Genomic DNA, 15,239 nt, shown 5'->3' on the forward strand with positions numbered 1-15,239 from the left:
TTGTAAGTTGAACTATATATATATATATATATTATATTATAGTTGAACTATATATATTATATATATTTAGTGTGTGTGTGTGTGTATGTGTATATATACACACACACACATATATATATAACTGGAGGTCCAGATAAATTACTTGGAAACATCCACCCAGACTAAAATGACATTTACAGAAAAAGACTAAAACATTGATAGTCTGTCATTTTTTTGTTTATTCCTTTCTATTAATTAAGACTCTTGGGTTACAAGTAACTAATTCAAGCATTAAACCAAATGAAGTATTTTATTATAAGGATATACAGAGGTGTTTCGTTAATCCCAAAGGTAAAAACAATTCTTAATAAGGAGACAGAAGCCAACAACTGGAATATTGGAGAATCTTAAGAAATACCCTCTCTGTTTTTCTTGGCTCTGCCCTTTTCTTCATAGCTTCTTAATTCTTGTCTTCCCTTGAAGACAGTCTTCTTTCTTTCTCATCCCTAGGGTGAGGTTTGGCCAGTACTCTAGGGTTTACTTCGCTAGGTTCAAAATTTCCCGTTATCAGGAAAGAGACTTGAATTGCCTAATCTGAGACAAATGTCCTCCATTCCTTGGAGGGGAAGTGAGTAGAGGAAGCTGGGCCATGTATAAAGCATTGGTGCCAGGGACTCGCCCGTGTGAATGTCATGAGACAGGGGAATGTAGTTCTCAAGAAAAGGAGAGCAGTTCATAAGCTGGGCATTCTGTCCCTCAAGCCCATCTCCAGAACTCCCAAACTCTTTAAGTTCAGAACCACCTTCTCTGCCCAGCAGCTCACACATTCCAGAAAAACAGCTTGGGATACCAGCAAATCACTGCATGTTTAGGTGACCTCCTGAAGAGGGATGGTGCTTGCAGTAATGGTAAGTTCCAGACATCCAACTTGGAAGACTTTACTATTCCTTTAAGCACATATCCTTTGAATGAATGGTGGTATTTGTAAGACCAACCTTCATGCACTTTTGTTATTCCAATTACTTGTAAATCAAGACACACAAGCTTTTGTTTTTCCACTAAAATTCCTGAGATTTTGCCAATAAAACTGGGGTGCCTGAATAAAATGTGCATGTGAAATTACAGTCTCCAAAGCTAATGGTCAGCAATTTGCCCCAGAATCAGCACAGCACCTGAGATTCAACTTGTGTGTCATGTGATGGGGCACTCAGTTTGGGCTTTTCACTTTTGTGGCTTTAACTATTTAAAAAAAAAAAAAAAACTGTGACAGACATAGGGCCAAAATTGGCTATTTTAAACAGTCAAGGTAAAAATTGCCTACTTTTAATGTATGGCATATTTTAACACATGATTTGTATTATTTCATTATTTGGAAAAGATTGTTTTCTGATATACTTGATTATTGTCATCATCCTTGAAACTTTTTTCAAGGATATTAAATATCTGTAAAAACATCAATGATATTAGAATTATGTTGGGAAGAAACCAGCAGATATTCACTGTCTAGAAAGAATTTTTCTCACTGATCTGGTTCAACATGAATGGTTCTCCCCAGGAGGAATGGCTAGAACGGAGCAGCTGTTGCCTTGGGCTGGCCAGAGGTTCTCACTGCATCTCCTCTTCTCCTTTTTACTAGGGAAGTCTCTCAGTTGAGGAACTTTGCTCTGTACTTGGAGCTTCATGACCTGGCTTAGGAAAGAAATTAGGAACTTTCTTGAGTCACACACAGTCCTAAATCCTAGGACAAGGACACTGAAAATCCTTGATGTGGACATTTGACCTTTGAGTAGGAGTCCTTCTATGGAAATTGGTGGTTGCCTTAACAACTGCTTGAGGGGTAGGAAAAAGAGGCAGGACCAAGATGGCCTGTAACATGGAAACTGTAGCCAAAGTAATGAAAATGGGAGGAGGAAAAACAGAAGAAAAATGAACAGTGGTGTTCTCATGATGAGACTAGGTTTGTACCGCACATCTTGACCCTGTGGGGGAAAAAAAGCTAAAGCTAGATTTGAATAGTACCTCAAAGACAGTTTCCTTTGCTGTGGTATCCACCTTAAGGGTTGAAGTCTTGTGGTCAATAGGTGCAATTGCTCAGCTACAACATGGTATGAAGGAGATGGGGGCAGAGGATGGCATCACCAGCTGACTACTTCAGAAGTAGCTTCACAGAGTGGGCTACTTTTATACTACTTTAGCGACTTTTCTAGAACCCATTTTTCAGAGCTGAACTCATACTGATGGAACTCTAATATCTGAAACCAGAATACCCATTTATTTGTTCACAGTGAGATAAAATGTCAGAAGCCCCATACAGTCAGACCATTGGTCTAGGGGTTCTCTTCTGGTGGGTACATTAACCACCCAGGGAACCAAGTTGTAATTGCAAAGTAACCTGGTGTAAGAAGAATAAATTTTATGGGTTGAATGTTTAATAGCATCAGGCTGAAATTGCATAATGTATTCATCTTTACAAAAGGATTATTAAACTTGTCCTTCGACAGGTGCATACTCACACTTGTGCATGCTCAACTCCTCTCCTCTTCTTTTCCAGAAAGGTTTTAGTCGCCTTCACTCCTATGTTCTCCCTATCCTAGGCTTTCTTTGCTGATCAACACCACTTTTGATTGATGTAGACTTTTTTTGACCTGTTATCAGTTTCAGTAATTTTTCTGTCTGACTTTATAGACAAGTGAGATATTCTCGTTTGTATAGAAAAAAATTAATTGCATGCTTGTTTTGTTTGTTTGTTTGAGAGACAGGGTCCTGCTCTGTCACCCAAGCTGGAGCACAATGAAATGATCATGGCTCACAGCAGCCTCAATCTCCCTGGCTCAAGCAATCCTCCCACCTCAGCCTCCCAAAGAACTGGGACTACAGCTGTGCATCACCATGCCTGGCTAATTTTTTTTTTTTTTTTTTTGTAGAGATGAGGTCCTACTATGTAGCCCAGGCTGGTCTCAAACTCCTGGGCTCAAGCTGATCCTCCCCCCTTGACCTCCCAAAGTGTTGGGATTACAGGCATGAGCCACCACACTCAGCCTACATGCTTGTTTTAAATGTTTAACTCTCACACAGCAATCTTGTTTATTTTCCTTCCAGATTGTTGGAAGATGTCTTATTATTGTCATAGAAACTTGAAATGCTATCCATTTGTGCTACTTGGGCTTTTAGGACCCTTGGTATTTTATCTTTCAGGCTTTCTAAGCTTGACACTGTATAGCCAAGAGTCAAAGAAAATTAGTATCACAGCCCCAGCCTGTCCTGAGCCTTTGGGATGCAATATGCTCTGATGATCTCACATGTTTATTTGTGAATCCCATCAGTTTTTTCTGTAGTTTACAAGAGGTTGGTGGGATGACACACACACAGGATAATCGAGTAAACTTCTACATAAACAGCATCTGCAGTTGCAGATACAAGAATAAGTTCCATTATGGAAATATAATAGGTAGGAGTGCTACACCAATAATTGGAAAGGTAAAGACTCAGGGCTTAAGAAAATCAAAAGAAAATAAAAGAATGAGATAGAAGTCCAGATGGCCTCAACATTCAAGCATTCAGTTTTCAAACAACTAACATACTCATATGTGTGTGTGTTTGTGTAATACTATTTCCAAACTTGGATGTTCATATCTCAGGTGAAAAATGAGTGCTCAAAGTCACCTCCCAGCCAATTGTTCCATTTTAGCAGCCTCACTATATTTGTGTGCACTGTACTATTTATCCAATTACTCATTTTTTACACTTTTACCTATTATTTTATAAATAAGAGTAAACAAGAAATATTAAATGTCTGACACTGGCAATAAAATGCATAGCTTTCATACACAATCTAGTTGAGTCAAAGAAGGAACTTATCAAGCATGCCAATAGTAGAAAATCATTAGTCTGAATCGAATTCCTGCTGGACATAAGCCAATTGAATGTGTGTTCAGTTGTAAAGAAAAATTTAAAAAAGAAAGAACATCTAAATCATGCTGGAAATGTAATCCTGAACATTATATACTGAAGGCAAGATGTAATAAAGACATTTAAAATATTTTTTGCTCTTTATGACTGAGATTCTCTTATCAAGTTTGTTTGTTGTTCAACTTTCATATATTTCACTTTCTTGCATGTTTCCAAGTATATATTAAACTTGAAAGATGTTTTTCAGCATTTGCTGAAAAAGCAAAAATAAATTAGTGAAATACCCAGAGGCCTTGACACTACATTTCTTTAGCGAGGGAAGGGCTGAAATATAGGTGAGCCATGTCAAAACTTTCTGTTACATTGTGCTAGCAAAGCTCTGCCTAAGATGAGAAAAGTGGAGGGAAATCTCTACGAAGGAAGAGAGTTCCCCTTTTGCAATGGTGAGCTGATTGTGTTAATCAAGGTTATACACAGCAGATTGTGCTGTCTCTCTGAAGATGTGATCACACCAGGAAGCATAAGTCAAACAGTGAGCCTCTTCTTAAAAGCTGGTCTCCTAGCCATCTTTTCACTGATTAATGAGTACCTTGGCATCAAAATCTAAAAGTTGGGAGATAATGAAAAAGAGTAGAACTCCTAGAACCAGCATCACCATCTGTCTGAAGCCTACTTTTACACTTCCCCTGCATTATGTACCAATATCCCAAAACTATCATATTTCAAACTTTATTCATTTAAGGAAAAGCATAGCATGATCATGAATAGCAGTAGTCATGATCAAAGAGAATTCTAGGAAATTAAGGTAAAGAGAGGTCAGATCTAATCAAATTTAGGTGTCCTCAGACTCAATATTACCTTTGGCTTTAGTTTGTGTAAGTTTTGAAAAGACAGAATTCTAACTTTCTATTTTGTGGCACTCAGTGCGCAGGTAGAACAATCCATGTTGTTACCACCTAAGATTTGAAGAACATATGACAATACCAAGTACAGGATTGGAAGAAGACATGGAGAAATGGCAGCTTCCATACGTGCCTAGTGTGGGATGTAAATTAGTAGAAATACAGGAGAGCACTTTGACCATATTTATCCAAGGGAATAGCCTTAAGAAGTAAAAATAAATGAATTAGAGCTAAATCTGTCACCATGCACAGATCTCAAACATTTAATGTTAGAGAAAGCTACATATAACATCACTTATTTAAAGTTTAACACATACAGAACAACTATGCATTTTAATGGATAGATATGTGTAAAGTAAAGGCAGACCACTATGGAAGGAAATGATAGAAACTGACTTCAAGGTACTGGTTATCTCGGTGGAGAAAGAAAGAGAAATGAGACTGAAAAGGGGTTGAAAAAGAGTTTCTCCTTGTTTTGTAAAATTTTATTTCTTAAGAAATAAAAATTCTAAGGAAACATGACAAAATAAGATTTATTTAAACTGGATAATGACAGATTGTGAACACAAATTTATTTTCACTCCCTCCCAAACCCCAATAAAATGATAAGTGTAATTTTAAGGCAGAAAATCTAAAAAGAGAAAGATAATAGGAAAAGAGACAAGAGAAACAAATTTTAAAAGCTGGAAAGCAGATGGGATTTTCTGACTTTGAAGAACTGAGAAATGAAAATCCTGTGCTGACCAGGGAGAAGCAGAAAGACAGCTTGATTTTCTCTGCAGGCCCCTAAGAAAGTTTAGACACTAGCAATACAAAGTACTGTAAGTACAGGTGAAAGTCTGGCCAAAATAGGAGGATGGGTTGAAAACAGGAGGATGCTGTGGGAGAAGCAGATAAAAAGTAATAATTATTAATTTTTTTATTTAAACAGTTAAAGCTCAGATTCATACCTCTCTCAGAGCAGCTTGGTGGCTGCCCTTCTCACATCACTTGAAAACTGTGAGTTGATTCACTGGAGAAAGTAAAGCAGGCCAGGCATGGTGGTTCATGGCTGTAATCCCAGTATTCGGGGAGGCTGAGGCAGGAGGATTGCTTGAGCCCAGTAGGTCAAGGCTCAGTGAGCTATGATTGCACCACTGCACTCCAGCCTGGATGACAGAGTGAGACCCTGACTCAAAAAAATAAAAAATAAAAAGAATGTGAAACAGAGAGTCTCTCAGCTAGGAGACCAAGCACAGCAGAGGAATTATATTTAAAACAGGACTAAAGGGTTTCAAGACCAGCCTGGGCAACATAGTGAGACCCTATCTCAAGAAAAATTTTAAAATAAAATTAGGTGGGTGTGATGGCATGCACCTGTAGTCCTAGAAACCCAGGAGGCTGAGGTGGGAGTATTGTTTGAGCTCAGGAGTTTGAAGCTGCAGTGAGCTATGATGGCACCACTGCACTCCAGACTGGGAAACAGTTAGATCCTGTCTCTAAAAAAAATTTTTTTTAATTATAAAAACAGGGCTAAGAGAATTTTTATATGTTGCATTGCTAAATCCACAGTCCTCTTCCCTCACTTGGTTCCTAGAACAATGGCAGTAATAAGTCTGTTATCCTTCACACAAGATATTGAAAGCAATTTCTCCAGAGAATTTGGCAATTGCACAAAAAAAGACAAGATCATCACTTTTGGTGATTCCCCAGCAAAATAACCAAGAGCCAGATACCTCTGCAGGGACTCTCAGACCTCCCAGGCCCCACCTGGGTACTCAGAGGCTTCCCATCAGGCTGCAGTGTTCCACTCTAAAACATGAACAGGCAACTCAAGGACATCAGACATCTGAGAAAAGGCCCTAAGCTGAAAGATAGGGATCAAAGCTAATAAGCAGAAAAAAGCAAATTTGAGGAACCAGGATGCATACAAGAAAAAGAAAACTTAAATATATATATATATATTATGCTCAGAGAGATGAGATGATGCATTCATTTAAGAAAAGAGAACAAGATGCCATAAAAAAATTTCAGAGAACAACCAAGATCACTTAGCAATTAAAAAGAAAAGTGAAAATTGAAAGAAAAGAGATAAGAAAATTAGGATATCAATCCAGAAAGTCTGACATCCAAATAATAAGAATCCCAGAAAGAAGCAGAGAAAAAGGAGAGAGAAAATTATCAAATAGCTCGGGGAAATTGCCCAGTACAGAAGGATCTGAGTTTCCAGACTCGAAGAGCCCAGCAAGAGTTCAGTAAAACGGATGAAAACATGACCATATATAAACAGTTACTGAAAAATTTTAAAACATCAGGTTCAAAGAAAAAACCCTACAAGCTCTCAGAAAGGAAGATAAAAAATCACACAAAGATCAGAAATCAAAATAGTGTCAGTCTATTCCAGCGGGACAACTCCAGCAAATTTTTCTGTGAAGGGCCAGATAGTAAGTAATATTTTTAGACTTTGCAGGCTGCATACAATCTGTTGCATTTTCTTTTTTATTTTGTTTCGGAACTTTTTTTTTTTTTTTGGTTGGTTGGTTGGTTGGTTAGTTGGCTGGTTGGTTGGTTGGCTTTTAGCATCCTTATAAATGTAAAAAACATTTTTAGCTCACAGGCCATACAAAAATAGGCCACAGGTGAGGTAGCAGGTGAGACTCATCTCCAGAGGTGGGGCTCAGACACTGGACCAGATTCAAGACTAGCTAAAACAGAGCCAGCACAGAAGCAGCTTTCAATCAGACATGCCCACCAATGTGCCATGTCAATTTACCATTGCCATGGCAACACCTGGGCATTACTGCCATTTTCCATAGCAATGACCCAATGATCCAAAAATTACTACCCCTTTCCTAGAAATGTCTGCATAAACAGCCCCTTAGTCTGCATGCAATTTAAAGTGGGTATAAATATGACTGCAAAACTGCCCTGAGCTGCTACTCTCTGCCTACTGGTCAGCCCTGCTTTGCAAGAGCAGTCCCAGAGTTGTAATACCACCAGAGCTGTAACACTGCCTGTTGCATAAAGCTGTTTTTCTTCTACCTCTGGCTTGCCCTTGAATTATTTTCTGGGCAAAGCCAAAAACCCTCATAGGCTAAACTCCACTTTGGGGCTTGCCTGCCCTGCATCACAGGGATGTAGTTTCCTGACTTCAGTCTAGTCAACAGCAACACTGGAAGCCAGATGACAGTGGAGCAATTAGCCTGAGGGAAAATTATTTCCAACCTCTGGCTCTATACCCAGCCAAACTATCCATTAATCTCACAGTAAAAAAGACACATTTAGTCATATAAGTTCTCCAAAAATATTTCATCTAAGCACCATCTTTCAGAACACTACTGAGGCATATGTGTTACCAAAATGAGAACATAAGTTGAAAAGAGAAAGAAAATGCCATTACAAAATCTGGGACCAAATAAGAGAAAGATGAAGGAAATCCACAGTGTGGTCCTAAAGACAGCTCTCAGATAAGGAATCCATGCCAGATTAGAGCAGGTTCAAGACTTTAGAAGAAATTTCTTCCAAAAGATGGAATTGATAGAATGCCTAATACAACTAAATATATTGAGAGGAGATTTACACAAATGGCCAAAAGTTTGGGAGGAATTAAAGATAAATGTAACAAAAACGTATAAAATAAAAGATAATTATTAACCTCAGAGGAAAGAAAAGTTGTGCAAGAAAGTTTAAAAAATCACAGAATACCCAACACCTCAGCTGTGGACAGCATTTATGTGGTCATAATATAAGAAATGGCTACCTAATCTCAAAAATTACAATGTATTAGGATGACAGAGGAATGTGACAGAAAAGGAAAGTAAAAGGAAGCCACATCCTTATATAGTGGGAAGTCCATATGTATGCTTCAAAAAATTAAAATAGCCATATTTTATATATTTCATATAATAATATGAAATACTAAACTAAATTAGTCAATGAAAGCCATTGAAATGGTTGCCTTTGAATTTAGGGAAATGGAAGCGGTTATTTAAACATTTAAAACTAAATGATAAATAGTGTTCCCTACACCAACTTGTCTATATTTAAACACTTTCTATTTTACAGCTTTTATTTTTAAGGAGCATTCTTTATATATCAGTACAAAGTGTTGTCAAATACTGTTTGCCTACATCTTCAAAGTTTTATCATAAAGAATACTAAAATAAAATATTTTGAGGTTTTTTTCCATTAGTAGAAATATTTAAAGAGATATTGTTAATCAAGTTCTTAAATAATCAAAAGTCCCAGAATCTTGCTTCACTGATTTCACCCTCCTATTTTCCTCTAATACGCTTTACTCGTCTGTAAAATCCAGCTGGTCTGGTTTCTTGGGGTCACAAGGAAAAGGCATACATAGATTCTTCACAAAAGGAAGTTGTTGCAAGAATAAATAGGAACATAAGGAAGAAGAGGAAAGTGCCTCATCAGCACAATCGCCCTGTGTATTGGATATTTGTCATATTTTGGCCACCAAGCATCTGAAACACATCCTATATTGGGAAAACTTTTCTTTTTATGGAGAGTCAATAGAACACAAAAGCTGCCTCCACTGTAGCCTTAAAATACCACATACAGTTGACCCTTGGACAACACAAGGCTTAGGGGTACTGACTGCCCCCCCCCCAACAGTCAAAAATCCACATATAACTTTTGACTCCCCCAAAACGTAATTACTAATAGCTTACTGTTAACCAGAAGCCTTACCAGTAACATAAACAGTCTATTAACAAATATTTTTATGGTATGTGTAATATATATAGGAAGAGACAGAGAGGGAAAGAGAGTATTCTTAAAGCAAGCTACAGAAAAGAAAATATTATTAAGAAAACCATAAGAAAGAGAAAATGTATTTACTGTTCATTAGGTGGAAGTGGATCATCATAAAGGTCTTCATCCTCATCATCTTCACATTGAGATGGCTAAGGAAGAGGAGGAGGAAAGGTTGGTCTTGCTGTCTCGGGGGTGGCAGAGGCTGAAGAAACCGTTGTGTAAGTGGACCCATGGAGTTCAGACTCACATTGTTCAAAACATGTCGTTCAAGGGTCAACTGTACTCACCTTCCCAGGCTCCCTTGCGCAGCTCTCTAATCCTCGAAACAATTGTTTGAGCTCCCCAATACCTCTTGAATGCAACTCTTTTCTGTGTAAATAAGCCAGAATTGATTTTCATCACTTCCACTTCAGAACCCTATCTTATTCACTTCTGGAACTTGGAAGCTGACATCAGTCTGCTCTTAAATGTAGAATCAGCTGATTGAAGGATGGAGGATGGAGGAGGAGGATGGAAGGATCTGAGGATCCCTGTCTCTCCAGAGGGTTAGTTTATAACTCTTGTCACATAGATGCAAAATATGTGGCTAGATGTTTGCCTGGTGTACCTTTGGACTTATAAAATGTAGTCACCAAAACTAAGGTATTTTTTTAAATGTGAAAATTTCAGACTTTGGCATGTTTTGGCAATCTCTTGCAGCTTTCAGTGAGGTACTGTAAGAAAGAGATAAGTTTAATATCCAGTATAAAAGAGTAAAGAAAATACAACTTTGCTAATAAAGGGTCTTTCAGTTACCCAAAAGTCCAATAATTTTGAGCCTTTCAAATTTCAAGAAACCAAATTCTCTACCCCAAGCCAATGGTAGCCCAGCATAGACACTGAAACTAAACCTTAGAAGGAGGAAAGATCACAGTTATAGGAAAGCTTGACTGCTCAGGCCTCAGCTCAATGAACACAGTACTTTCTCTGTAAAAAATACAGCCGGGAGCAAAGATACGAACCGAGCCAGTGCTTCTTCGTCTAAGGCCATTGCTTTGAATTGCATCAGGGTGGAGCTCATTAAGTTGAGAATCACAAAAGTGAGCAGATCAGAGTTCTGTAGAATTCAAGGAATCACAGACAGTTAAAAAGGGATCTGCACCACAATTACTTTCTGTTTGATCCTCTCTTCCCCCAAAGTTTTGTCTTTTTCTCCATGTATTAGCTTTATTTTTTCTCACTACAAAAGGATCCCCTCCACACACTTTTTCAATTAATATTCAAAAACTCCTGGAGGAAGGCTATGATTGGCCCAGGTTGGGCCACACCCAGTGCTCAAACTTGGACTGATTAATTTTAGCCAGATGTCCTGGAAACTGCAATTGGTCCAATCTTTGACTGCAATGGGGGCAGGCTAGAAGAGGCCATTTCTGGAAAGGAGGATGGTGAAAGCAATATCAGATGGTCTCACTTGATTTTGAAGACAACGCTATGAGGTATGTACCATTTTTTCTTGGTAACTTATATTGTTATATCTGATGTAAAGAAGAATGTTACACTTATAAAAGTCAAACTCCTAATGAATGTAGACTTAGTAAAATGAAGAGCCAGGATTCAGACCCAAATCTATCTAATACCGCAGCTCATTTTCTTAAATTTCTTCTTTACAGTGCATCTTAGGGTTGTGTTATTGTTGCAAAACTTGTTTCAAAAATAAATTTCAATAAATGATGATGGAGGTGTACTCTCACTAATGACAAGATTTTTGCAATTCTCCTGGGCTTTTTCTTCTGTTATTATATGCAATGGAAAAGGAAACATCTAATTAAATTGAATCTATAAGAAGCCATGAGAGGAGAGAAAAGAGAAAGGTAAGAAAATATTTTATTGGAGGGGTCTGTGTCATCCATGGCAAGGATGAAGGCAGCCTTACTAAAAAATAAAGATAAAATAAAATAATTTTTAAAAGAGAAAATACTTCATTGAAGAACAAAAGCTTCATAAAGTTTTATAAAATAATGACATTTCAAATAACAGTAACATTGAGCACTTATTATGTGCTCAGCCTTGTTCTAAGTATTTTACATGTATTATCTCATTTACACCTCATAGCTTATTAAAATAAATAACATCTTAGAGACCTTTATAAAAAATGTCTAATTCTGATCTCCTTCCACCCTTTAACAATATAACTTTTATATTCCTTGTTTTTTCTCCATTGGCAGTAATGCACTGTTCCCATGTAGCATTAACAGCAGCAGTCAATGATTAGTTCAGGCAATTCTCAAAACCTTCTGAGAATGAAGCTCCCGCATATCCTGCACCTCAATAACTCGGTTATCTCCATCCCTTGTGATACCTGCTGCTGCCAGATTGCTACTTCATTGATTTATGGTGAACACTCAGTTCTCTATCACATCACACAGCCCCCATCCCTCTCTTTCTCTCTCCACCTTCCCCCTTGACTTCCCAGGATCTCGACACAGTTCTATGATCAGCCATTTCTCTTTCCACGTCACCCTCATCTGTAAGTCCTCCCCTCCTTCCTCCACCCCTCCCTGGCTGCACCCCTGCCCTCCCTGAGGGCTGCCTGACCTGTCTCACACAACTCTCTGGTTCAGACTGGAAGACTCCTCTCATCTGTCCTTGAATTTCCTCTATTCCTACTCCATTGTCTTCACCTTTGTCTTTGTTTGGTTTGTTTGTCTCCTCTTTATGTGTCCTCTCATTTCCACTACATTCAGAATACCTATTTTACTCCTTAAAGCCACTGAGTCTATCCCTCACCTTGAAAGCTTCCTTTGAATCCTTTCATAAAATGTCCCATCCTGTGGATAGCCGAAAACAGAATCAGGGCTCCTCCTTCAGCCTCCGTCTCAATTTTCATTTCTTCCTTTTCAAACAAGAAATTGTTTATATTTATGGACTTCTGCCAGATCTCCCAACTTCTGAGAAATTAATTTTAGTAATTAGAGAGCACCATTGCAAAAGATATAATATTTCACTTTCCATTTCACCACTCCCCTTCTTTCTAAAGGGTAAATTTTCTTAATTTTAATTTTTATAATTCTGACCCAGATTATTAATATACCTTTTTAAAGAAAATTATTTTACACATTCTTATATGTTTACTAAATGTTTAAAGACACAAGCAACTTTCTGGTATTTCCAAGTCTATTATCTTTCATGAACTACAGTGGAAAAATCCCTTTGTAATGTCACCTTTTCTGGCTACATATTTTTTCTTTCATGTTTCTTCTGTGGAACTATAAACTCCCAAATCAACATTTTCTCCTCCATAGTTGACATCCATGATCATATACCTTCCAACTCAGCCATATTGTAACCTATGAATTATTGACCCCATATAAAAGCTTCAACCCCAATTATTTGCAAGAAATAAATTTCCTTTGTCAATATTTAGCTTTAATTCTTATATGAAAATTGAAAAATTGAATCTAGTAAGAATTGCTGCATTTTCTCTTTGATGCATTTTGACGTTAACTGATTTACCTTATTATGATGAGTTTTGCCCAGATGTGTAAGGAATGGCAGGGTACTTCAAACCACTCACATGCTCCTCTTCTTTTTCCCTTTCCATGTGCAAAAGGAGAAATTAGAACTGGGGTCAAGGGCTGGGGCAGTATTGGTTGGCTCTCATTTGAGATACTGTCTTAAATACTACATCATTTCCCTTATCTCACACTCATTCTGGAATTTGAAATCCATATGTAATACCCTGGGGGTTTTGTTCTCTTTAGCATTATCCTTCATTAATTTGGCTAAGAGTCCTGAGTGCAGTTAGCCAAGGCCCCATGCCCATACATCTATCTGCATCTGAAGTTTATATGGGACACAAAAAGAGGAAATAGAAAACAGAACCCCTTCTTTTTAAGGTTCAAATTATTAGAATATGACTGATGGCCTAGGGTGACCCAGACCAAAGCCATCTCTCAAGAGAGGTCAACAGAGGGCCTTCCAGAAGACATTCCTCATGATGGAGAAGGAGGAGCCTCAGTTTCTGCTTCTTGCCTGTGTGGAAGGCCGGTTCTCATGTGTGTCCAGGTTTCCATGATGCTTCTTTCAGCAGAGGGCCCTGACTGTAACTGCCAGAAACTCAGGGGCCTGGGCAAAGATAGAAACAAAAAGATAAAATGGGGACTTTGGGTAATCTGCTCAGATTTTCTAGTTTTATGGTCCCGCTGGAGTAAAGAAATACCTAAAAGTTCTTGTACTTAACAAGAGAAGAATGGGCTTTTCACAAACCCGTGGATGAGATTCACTGATTTTCTTCTTTTTGTTTTAAAGAGACTTTATTTTGTACTCTATGCACTCTGTGACTGAAGCAGGAACCTATGTACATACAACAATGGAGTATTTTGCAATCCCACTTGAGTCCATTCACGTGATAACTGGAGTCCTTTATCCCTCAGTTCCCCTAAGCAGCCATTCTCGTTCACTTTACAGAACAGTTGCCTCTAGCTATATCATGTACAGAAAATCACTTAATCCATGTGGGTGAAGTGTTTTTGGTTGTCCCCTGCGCTGGTTAAAACCCTGTGCTATGCATAAATGAAAGGCATTTGGCAGACGATTAACCTCATCTGTTCACTATCAGAGTCCTCTTTCACACTTCTTAGAAAGAATGCTAAATTTAAGCACTACATTCATTAGAATAGTAATCAAGTCACATCTCCTTCATCTGCCCCCTATTCTTAAAGAGAATAAATGGGTTACTTAGGTCATTAGCCCAAGTAACATTTTCACAGTATTCCCTCAACAGTTAATCTCTCTTGTGAGAGATTCTAAAAATAAACTGCTCCTCTGCTAAATTACAGCTCACCCCAAATTCCTTATTACATGAATATCAACTCATGCATTTATATTTCATGGGTCCAGCATAGCCTCTTCCTGAAAAGCTATAAAACAATTTTTCCATTTCAACACATATCTCACTTTCTGCCTCCAGCTCCCTCTTCTGGACCCAAAGAGCCACAGAGAATTTCTTAGTTCCTCTTTCCTCTCTGCATATCTGTTTTCATTGTTCTCTCCCTCTTCCTCCTCTTTTTGCGCATGCTTTGCTCCATTTTGATCCAGTCTTTCAGCTTGGCCCTCCCTTTTCTCTCTTTCAAAGTTCCCTTCCGATGAACTGGCCCAGGTCTCAGTGTAAAAGACCATAATCTGTCCTTCCTGGGCTGTCCTCAGTGACTTTCTATCATGGCTATATTCTGGAAGGCTGAAGAGTTTCTTTACTGCCTTCTTCTGTTCTTCATTTTCCCACTCCTTTCCTTTCTTTTGTCCTTGTTCACTATATAGTCAGTCAGCTCTAATTGATCCTATGGCAACTAATTCTCCTCCACCATGAATTAAGTTAGTAGCTTGCTCACAGGCAAAGTTTCTTAGCCATCAAAATCAATCGATGAGATTGTTATTATTATCACCCAATTTTAGAGATAAAAACATTAAAGCACAGAGAGGCTAAATATAACTTTTCCAAGCTAACAAAGCTAGTAAGTTGCAGAGCCAAGATTCAAATCTATCTACCTAACTCCAAAACCCATGATTTTTCAACCTCCCCATACTGCCTTTGCATGCAAGTGTGCCATGCCTTCCTGTGGTTAGCACTGTCACTTATTACTAAGCTTCATGAGAATTTTGGTTTAAGATACATTTAAATTAAAAAGCACCTATGTTGCCCTAGAATAAGAAAAGCAGTTGAAA

This window comes from Gorilla gorilla, chromosome 13 (genome assembly GCF_029281585.2).
Source record: "Gorilla gorilla gorilla isolate KB3781 chromosome 13, NHGRI_mGorGor1-v2.1_pri, whole genome shotgun sequence".
In the NCBI taxonomy this organism is placed as follows: domain Eukaryota; kingdom Metazoa; phylum Chordata; class Mammalia; order Primates; family Hominidae; genus Gorilla; species Gorilla gorilla.